The sequence below is a fragment of the Oncorhynchus masou genome, chromosome 2 (assembly GCF_036934945.1).
Source record: "Oncorhynchus masou masou isolate Uvic2021 chromosome 2, UVic_Omas_1.1, whole genome shotgun sequence".
NCBI lineage: Eukaryota > Metazoa > Chordata > Actinopteri > Salmoniformes > Salmonidae > Oncorhynchus > Oncorhynchus masou.
The window spans coordinates 47,368,145-47,377,660 of record NC_088213.1 but is presented as its reverse complement, the minus strand read 5'-3'; the positions used below and the strand labels follow the sequence as shown (position 1 = coordinate 47,377,660).

At 38.8% G+C, this 9,516-nt stretch overlaps 1 long non-coding RNA gene across 1 annotated transcript; it reads right to left on the bottom strand.

The window, feature by feature from the left end:
• Positions 1 to 279: 279 nt before the first annotated feature.
• Positions 280 to 9,516, bottom strand: LOC135506066 (uncharacterized). The gene is made up of 2 exons (XR_010450340.1): positions 8,881 to 9,516; positions 280 to 4,165 (listed from the first exon to the last, which is right to left on the bottom strand). It is a non-coding gene; the product is annotated as an uncharacterized LOC135506066 (long non-coding RNA).

Here is a 9,516-nt window from a genome sequence, read left to right as displayed (position 1 = left end):
TAGAGAAAACCTACCAAAGAGGCCCGACTAAAGCTCACAAAGTATTGGCATGGCAACTGAAAGTAAGAGGACAATTAATGCCATAGAAACTCTTACTAAAGAGATATCCTTCGACCCTACTGAAATGAATAATACTTTTAAGAAATACTATGAAGACCTCTTGATAGAGGAATTCTAAATTCCTGTATGTTTTATTGCCAAAACCAATTCGCACTCATTTCTAATTCATTAATGAGTTGTAAGTTCATTAATTATGCATGAAGTAGATCAAGACCAGTCTTAAAAGCCAAAGGTAACAGCGTTTATTACAAGAGAGTACTAACCGCATACACATATTTCCACAGGTTATAAACTGAAAATGACGTCAGCGTTTTCTAAACGTTCTATCTATTTCACAAGTAGAGGGGCCCTCTAGCTCTGGAGCCTTCGCGTTATCAGCACGAAGTCAAGGCCAGTCAGTATAAATCAACATTCTAGACAGTCTGGAGATGGGCCGTTCCCACCACCTGGAGATTGTACAACTGAATGAACTAAGGAACAGACCTTCATTGTTACTAAACTCCTGACTACATTATATACAATTGGGAATGGGAGCAAGAGAGAAAATTCACATGTACAGTACATTATAGCATTTTGACTAGTCAGTTCTGATTGGAATGTATACATAATTAGTCATGTCAACCATAATTTCCTCTATCAATCCTCCTTTTGATCAAATATTATACATTCAAATCTACAAAATAAAAATATTAACCTACTCGTACTAACCTTATTATAAAGGTTTATCAGATTATCACATGAATATACACATAACCAACATTATTATAAATGTTTATCCGACTCTTCACCCATCATTAATCAAATCTAACCTTAATTTAACCCTTAAACCTACATCAGAATTATTCTTAACAGGATTTTTGTTACAATCTTTATTAAAAAACAGTCTAATATTGAAACAAAGTACAATCTAATTCTATCCTCAACACTAGTCTCATCAAACATAAATTCCCCAATGATGAAAGATCCAGATTTGTCCACTTGTCCTGTAGTCAGGCATTCAGTCCTCCACGGGTCAGAACCTGGAATCGTCCCACACCGCATCATCTATTGTCATATATTACTCCAGAGTCCTGGAAATAATTACTTCCATACATACACGCAATCAACCACGTCCGTACAAAACTAACACAGTCACACAGGTGAAGGTAGCCCATAACACAACATTTTTCCATACACACTGTCAACCCAATTTAGTTCAGAGAAGTATCCACCCCAGAGTTTCTGCCAACTCGTGAGCCAGGGTGGTCAAACCAGCTGAGGCTTCGGGCACTGATTCGTCCGGAGCTGTGTTACTTGGGATGTAAGCACAAACATGGTCCTGATTATCACACATACTTCTCCCTTTTCAGCCATTAACATATCTAATGCAATTCTATTCTGCCAAGCCTTCCAGCTGGTTGCTTCAGTCTGTTCTACAAAACCTTTAATAACATCTCTGGTATACCTGTTAAAGCGCTGTTGATTATCATAAATATAATTAATCCAGTCCACGTTCTTATGAGAGTAGAGCCCCGGAAATGCTTAACTCTAATCCTGCTAGGATCTGATTTCTTGTTTTGACTCATCTGGCACCTCCCTTGGAACCCCAATGTTATCAGTCAATAAGAGACACGGATGGAATAGCTCTTTTCTCCCGTTTGGCTATACTTCATGTCTTGGTGTTGAATGAGTGTCAAAGGCATTACAATGGAGCATAATCCTGTCCAATCTGTCGGTAAAACCTCGCCCTGACATCATTTCCCAAAAGTACTGTACTGGGCCAAACGGTAATAATCTCCTCCGGTCACTGTAAAGGGAGGAACCTGGGGATTTAAATAGTGCAAATCAATACAACTGTCATTATCTGGCATTCCTGCTTTCGTGAACAGCTTTACCATACCAGCCCAAACTCCTCTACCCTGAACCGTACTAGGGTGTCGACCAAGACCTGGTCATCTCCATCATACCACAACCCTAGATTCTCCTTCATTACTGTTTAGAGGGTTAGGCTTATGCAATGCATCCCTCTCTCCGGATTACAATCAAAAACACTCACTTTCACTCTACTCTACCTTCTTCCATACTGGGTGAGTGGATTCATATAGTCCTCTCTCTCCACATGAGCTATGACTTGTGTCCACGATCAATATGGGAACCTGCACCGATATCTCTTTTATTTTGGAACAAACTCCTCATCGTCTAAACCATGGGTCAAATTACCACTCTCCGCATACTCGAGTAGGACGTGCTGTATCATGAATATGTCCCCCACGATAAGACAGCTCAGACGAACAGCTTCCATGTGAAGCCCCACCCTCTCCCCTAGAACACATCGCTTAGCAAGAGCCAGACACATCTTCACTTCTATGAACAACAACAGTGAGGAAAGGACAGGTAAGGTATTTTTCATTCGAGAGATGGCCCCCAGAATTCTGTTAATTCCAGTTTTCCTCTCAAACTCTGTTATTGTTCGACAGTGTCAAATGTGCCTTACCCTCCCGCAGTGCGATATGAATCCGGGTAGCTCTTTCAGCTTGCTGTCACCAGGAGTTCTTGGTATGGTCCCCCCGACAGGCCTATGGGACTGGATTGAGTGACTTCACCTGTATTTCACCTGTAGTGCATAAAATCTTGGACATACAGGTTAACAAACAGTTTCTCATTTATTACCTAATTTATTTATTTTTATCAGTTAATTATCTCGTAGGTCACATCCTATTCTAGAACACCATTCACGCATCCCCCCTTTGTTACCTGGCTCTGCCCAGGTAACAACCTTGCCTTATTCTTAAACAATGACTTAGGTAAGATTTAGTATATTATCCTTCTGTTCTGACATTATCATTTAGGAGCGCCCCTTTCATTTTCCACATGTCCAATTCTCGCTTTTGTCTCCACTCAGTAACTGTTATCTACACATTATGTTATCTTTGCTCGTCCTGGCTCCCCTTCTAAAACTTCTCTCTGCTCTCCAACCTTCAAGGTCTCTGCAGTGCGGGGGAGGGCTCTTCTGTCTGCCTGTGGCTCTGTTTCTCACGTTCCCAAATTTGAACTACATGTCTCACTGTTTGGCTTTATCTAAACTCATGGATTTTCTTTTAGAAAAAAACATGTCTATGAGCGGCTTTTCTCTAAAGTCCTTACATTTCCTTAATCAATCTATCTTAATCCTAACAATAATCCTAAATCATCATAGATGTCCTATATTCCTGTTAAATATAATACTATTTAAAAACTTATAATAATCAATCAAGGTCTAATAAATGCTAACCATATTAAAAATCCTTCCTACACTAACAAGCCCTCTCCTTGGGGACCCTCAGTATTCTATCTGACAATAACATGGATTTAATATGTGTTGCAAAGTGTGGAATAAAACTTTGGTCATGGAAAACAGAGTAAAGCAGAACAAAGCATTATTATAACCCATCTGGTCCTCTCAGCTACTCCTATCCTGCACCAGGTGGGCACCATGCCACCCTTCACGACAGGGAGAACAAACATACATGGGTCATCCTCAGTCAGTCTCATCCTCCCCTGAAAGCATGCTTCAGTATCAGCATCTCCAACTGGAGCATCAAGCAAAGGCATCATGCCTGAAGCCTTCACCACATCTGTAACAGACTTCTTTAAACACGGTATGATGCAAGCAGCACAACACATCAATAACAAAAATACAATAATTAGGGTCAGAAATCCAGTAACCACCATACCAGTGTACTTACCTAACCAGGCTCACAACCAAGATAACAGTCCAGACTCCTCCACCCCCGCCATGGTCCTCATCTCAGCAGATAGTGCATCAAGCCCATTAAGGGCCTTAGATATACTACCATCTGGACTGGTGTTATTAGGAATATACGTGCAACATTGTTCACCGAACATCTTGCAGACGCCCCCCTGACTGGGAAGAAGCATATCCAAAGCATGTCTATTCTGTATAAGACAGCCACAAATTGTCCCTACCATCAAAACCAGTCTCTGTGCCTAATTGATCAATAGCTGAATAGTCTAACATTAATTACCTGAATGGGATTTTTAACACAGTGGTGACAGGTTCGGTCCAGGGGTGGTAGAGGAGTGTGTCTGGCCCTGGTTCGTCTGGGACCTCTGGTTTTGGCAGTACCTTAATACAAAACACACCCATCGTGTCTGTCTCAGTCCTTTGTAGTCTGAGGGTGTAAGTGCCTGCATCAGAGAGCTTAATAGTTTTGATGGTTAGTAGGATTTCATCACCTTTACAAAGTTCAACAGTGCTCCCAGGTTTCCCCCATATCATGGAAAACCTATCCACCTTTGTGGGATCCCCTATGCTATAAGGATATCCTCTTCTCCAATCCCAGAACTGTCCCAAGTTGGTTATCATGTAATCCCCATACGGACACCCTCCCCCATTACACAGGTAATGTCCCCCGTCTTTTGACACTCCTGTACACAGGTGTTAAAACCAAACAAAAATATCTCAATTTCTTCCCTGCCCTGTTGGCTCAAAATATGTTGTTATCTTCCCCTATTTATTCTCAATGATAAATATGACTTTCTCTCTGTTACAATACCAAATAACTAATAGCCCATTCAAGAAACTTCCCAGCTAATGTTATAAGACAGAATCCTGAACCACTTTCTCATTTGCGGTTCAAACAGTAATTCTAACCCCTCAACCAAAACTTCTTCATTTCTAATGAATTTACCTTAAAACTAGTAACTCAATATGACCCCATTCATTATACAAATGACTCTCCCCTGAGGCTGATCAGACCTCAGAAGACAGTCATGATAAGGTCAAAAGGTCATACCATATTAGACATAAAGAACCCTTTATCCTTACAATAGAAATAGTCACCTGTGTAATTAAAACCCATACAATAACATCTCATAAGGTTCCATATGTGAGCGTGCCTCTTTAAATTACCCTTGCACTAAAACAAATAGTTCTAACAGTTGTTTTATGTGTATAATTTGCAGACCTTTTTCAATTTGGTCGTTTAAAGCTGCTCTCTCCCCCACTCTCCCCAAAATTATAATCCCAGGAGGCCTCTAAAAGTGAGACACCACACACCTAACTATCATTCACTAATGCTACCTCGAATCAGAAACTCAATAAGTGAACTATAACTAAAACCTAATGACAATTCCCCTTTGACTCAAATCATTAATCATAAGTTTTAAACACCGTCAATGTATATGTTTACTTAAATGAACATGTTACCCTTAGATACAATTAACCCGATAACATTATTATCCAATGCATTACTTTTTCCCTCTGCCGCAAATGTCGTACATTTCTCAGTGTAAGGAATCCGTAATTTAATCCCTGATATTTAATAAATATGCATTCGCATTCTCTCATGGCTCCTTTAATTTACTTATTTTGGGTAACTCCCATCCGTCCCGGAACAAAGAATTCTACCTAAACACGCCAGAACACAATGTTCAACTAAGTTAAATCAAACCCTAAAATTGACCATAACCAGTAAACAAATAAACAAAACACTTTTACCAGCAAAAAACAAACTATACGGGAACTCACTACTATAATGCTTCAGATGGCAAACTTACTCAGAGACTCATGTTTACATATGTTAGTTCCTCAAGAAAAAACCCACTTGCCCCTGTTACGGATGTCTACGTATCAGGGGAAAAGCTTGAATAACCTAATTCAACCTAGCTGATTTCCTGAAACATATGCCGTTATGTTTTTCTATAGAGGTTGCGTTTCAACTTTAAATACCCTAACATAGTTCCACACAATGAAAACAGTGCTCAAATTCACTGGTGTTACATAAACAATCAAACCTGGAATCGACAACCATTCGGAATCCATTATCACGATGTTTTACGATTCAGACATCCAGTCTCTCTCTCTCCCATAGCCTAGTTCAATCCAAACAAACGCCACAAATCTTATGATGCCTACCTAACGTATCAGCTAATAGTTTTTAGCATCTTCTCTGACTATCCTGGCGACTCTCAAATTACTGTAACCAAATGTATTTTGTAATTTATATCAACTTCTGAAAAGTTACTCGAAACACTAATTAACAGACAAACAATTTTCTCCGTTACCCCCCATTCACAACGTAATTTCTGTGGCGACCAATAGTGCTTCGCTAGTGACGTCATCATCAAGCGCTCAATCTTGGCTCAATCCATAACGACTTTCAATGGATTGTAAATAATTGTTGTTCGATTAACCAAACCTAATTTATCACATCTGTTCAAATCCTGAATTATAATTTACCACCCCAACCAATATCTCTAAATTCGCTAATTTTATAAAAACATTTCGATGGCCATAAATCGTAATTGTCTCTTTGTTATCATTTAGAATCCATTTTGCTCTAAGTAACTGTCTCGCCTTTGACTTAGTATTTTAATTACAACTCTATTCCCAATACGTTATTCACTTGTCTAATTAAAACTCATACTAGCATATGTGAGTGTTCACCTTTATAATACCTTGTCTCTGGGAACAGGGAAATCCCCTTAACCCAAACTTTTACTACTACAACGACACCCAATAATTCTGATAATCCCTTCACATCGTTTGTTTTAAATCTCTTGATGTTTCATATAACTCATTCTGTCTATCTTCAAATTGTCATCCCAAAATATTTATACACTGCCATACACTCAAACCACTGTGATAACCCTGCACTGTCCCTTTAAGATAAAACATTTCATTTTTTCCTCGCAAAGAAAACGGAAAACAGATCATGTTTAGAATACGTTACTTTTTGTTCGAATTCACTGGCGTTACCAAACCAAAAATCAATATTCGGAAAAACAATCACAACTTTTTACGATTAAACTATTCTTACCTAATTTATAGTCCAAAGCGTTGCACTATATAGCCCCATTGAGTGTCTAGCAATTCCGTTGCTGGCTATAGCCACAAATCTGCCTGCCTTTGTAAAATATATATTCCCTATTCAGATTGAGTTCAGTTTTAAATTCTAATCATCAGAGTAAACCCAACCAAACTTCTCTACTTACTATACCCTAACATTTAAACGTACCATGTTTTTGTGTTAAATTTCTCATATGTCAATCGATTCATAAATAGCCATAACGTCCGGGTAGTAAATTGTATCGTATCTCTCCGTTATCCCCTCCATTTAACTTTAGGTACCTCTCTCTTCTATGATACATCTATTTAAGTACGACTCCCATCTCAATACATTATTCCACCAGATCATTTTGGGCGAAATAACGTTTTACATCGAAATTGTCTCGCCGTTATTTTTAATGACTTCTTTTTTCAATTCTATCTAGAACACATAATATCCGTTCAGTTATATCTTTTGCAAACACTGGCGACCGTATTTTTCAGGCAAAACATGCAAATAGGTCAATTACGATCTAAAATCACTTTTAGTTAAACGCCTCGGCCGGGAACCAAACCGTGGATTACCGTTGGTGAGACTGTTGTGCTCGCCACTATACTACCAGCGCTATGAATTTGAGACTCTCCGCAAATATACCCATTTTTACAGTTATCTGTATTTGTTACTCCGACATCTAGACAACAGAAAATAGCCCCAATTTAATGCACAAAGTTTTCCCTCAGAATTCTCATTTTCTGCGCGTCTTTCTCTTTTTTGCTTATGAAAGCCAAACTCCGGCTGTGTATAACCCCTGTTTATTCTTATCTATTCCTTTCTATATAATTTTAAATTCTATGTGCGTGCAGTTCTATAAATTTGTAATTTACCGTTACTTAGTTACTTCTAGTTATTCTTCTGCCTTAATCTCTCATGTTAGACTCCCCTCTCGCATGGAACTATCATGTCTATAGATATAGCTTTTATCTCATTTCTTTAGATTTAAGTTACCCTTTCCTCCTTATTCGGCTAAACAATCCTTCCTTTTCTGTCTTAATCTCTCATGATTAAGTTTAGCTCTTTTATGGAAATCTTACCAATAGTTTTGACTTTTGAATCAGATTTGTAGGTCTAACCTAACAACTATAAGCCCAGGGTTTGTAAGGCCCTAGTTAAAATCTTATTTTCCGGTTGTGTCAGTAAAGAACTCTAATAATCGTTATCTCAAGCCACTAATTGTTAGACTCCCCTCTCGCATGGAACTATCATGTCTATAGATATGGCTTTTATCTCATTTCTTTAGATTTAAGTTTCCCTCTCCTCCTTATTCGGCTAAACAATCCTTCCTTTTCTGTCTTAATCTCTCATGATTAAGTTTAGCTCTTTTATGGAAATCTTACCAATAGTTTTGACTTTTCAATCAGATTTTTAGGTCTAATCTAACAACTATAAGCCCAGGGTTTGTAAAGCCCTAGTTAAAATCTTATTTTCCGGTTGTGTCAGTAAAGAACGCTAATAATCGTTATCTCACACCACTAATTGTTAGAATTCCCTCTCGCGTGGAACTATCATGTCTATAGATATGGCTTTTATCTCATTTCTTTAGATTAAGTTACCCTCTCCTCCTCATTTGGATATTTTCCGTAGTATTAGTTGAATCGGAACGATGATCAATACTGCCACTATTCAAATGACCAATCCAGTTATCTTGTGCATTCTTGCCGTCTCCCTACACCCAGTATTTGTACAAGATCACCGTCCTATCCCCCAGTACCTATTTAATATCCCTTCTTAATCTCGGGCGGATGTGCCTCTCATGATTAAGTTTAGTTTATTTACGGTAGTGCACATTACCACAGGTTATTTTCGAACCTGCTTCCGTGTTCATCGGTTCTACAAAACCCATTGTATGATGGTCATACACCCCTGTGGGAATAGCAAAGCTCCCCTTGTTGATGAATTAACATCAATCCCAGAACTCAAATCCCCCCAAAATCGAGAATAAAGGCTACTTTACCTGGCTGCCGGCTGGAAAAGCATTGTTCATTTGAATCTAGTCACCTTCTCTGTCCTCTGTGATAATATGCAGGCCTGTTTTAATTTGAACCTCAATTCAGAGGTCAGGTCTTTAGTAAAACGAGTCAGAACTCGTTTCGTGCACGATTTTCAGCGTACTATCTCCAGATAACAGGGAGGGGTATTTAGATCCGGCATCGAAGGACCAAATTGATAGAGGAATTCTAAATTCCTGTATGTTTTATTGCCAAAACCAATTCGCACTCATTTCTAATTCATTAATGAGTTGTAAGTTCATTAATTATGCATGAAGTAGATCGAGACCAGTCTTAAAAGCCAAAGGTAACAGCGTTTATTACAAGAGAGTACTAACCGCATACACATATTTCCACAGGTTATAAACTGAAAATGACGTCAGCGTTTTCTAAACGTTCTATCTATTTCACAAGTAGAGGGGCCCTCTAGCTCTGGAGCCTTCGCGTTATCAGCACGAAGTCAAGGCCAGTCAGTATAAATCAACATTCTAGACAGTCTGGAGATGGGCCGTTCCCACCACCTGGAGATTGTACAACTGAATGAACTAAGGAACAGACCTTCATTGTTACTAAACTCCTGACTACATTATATACAATTGTGA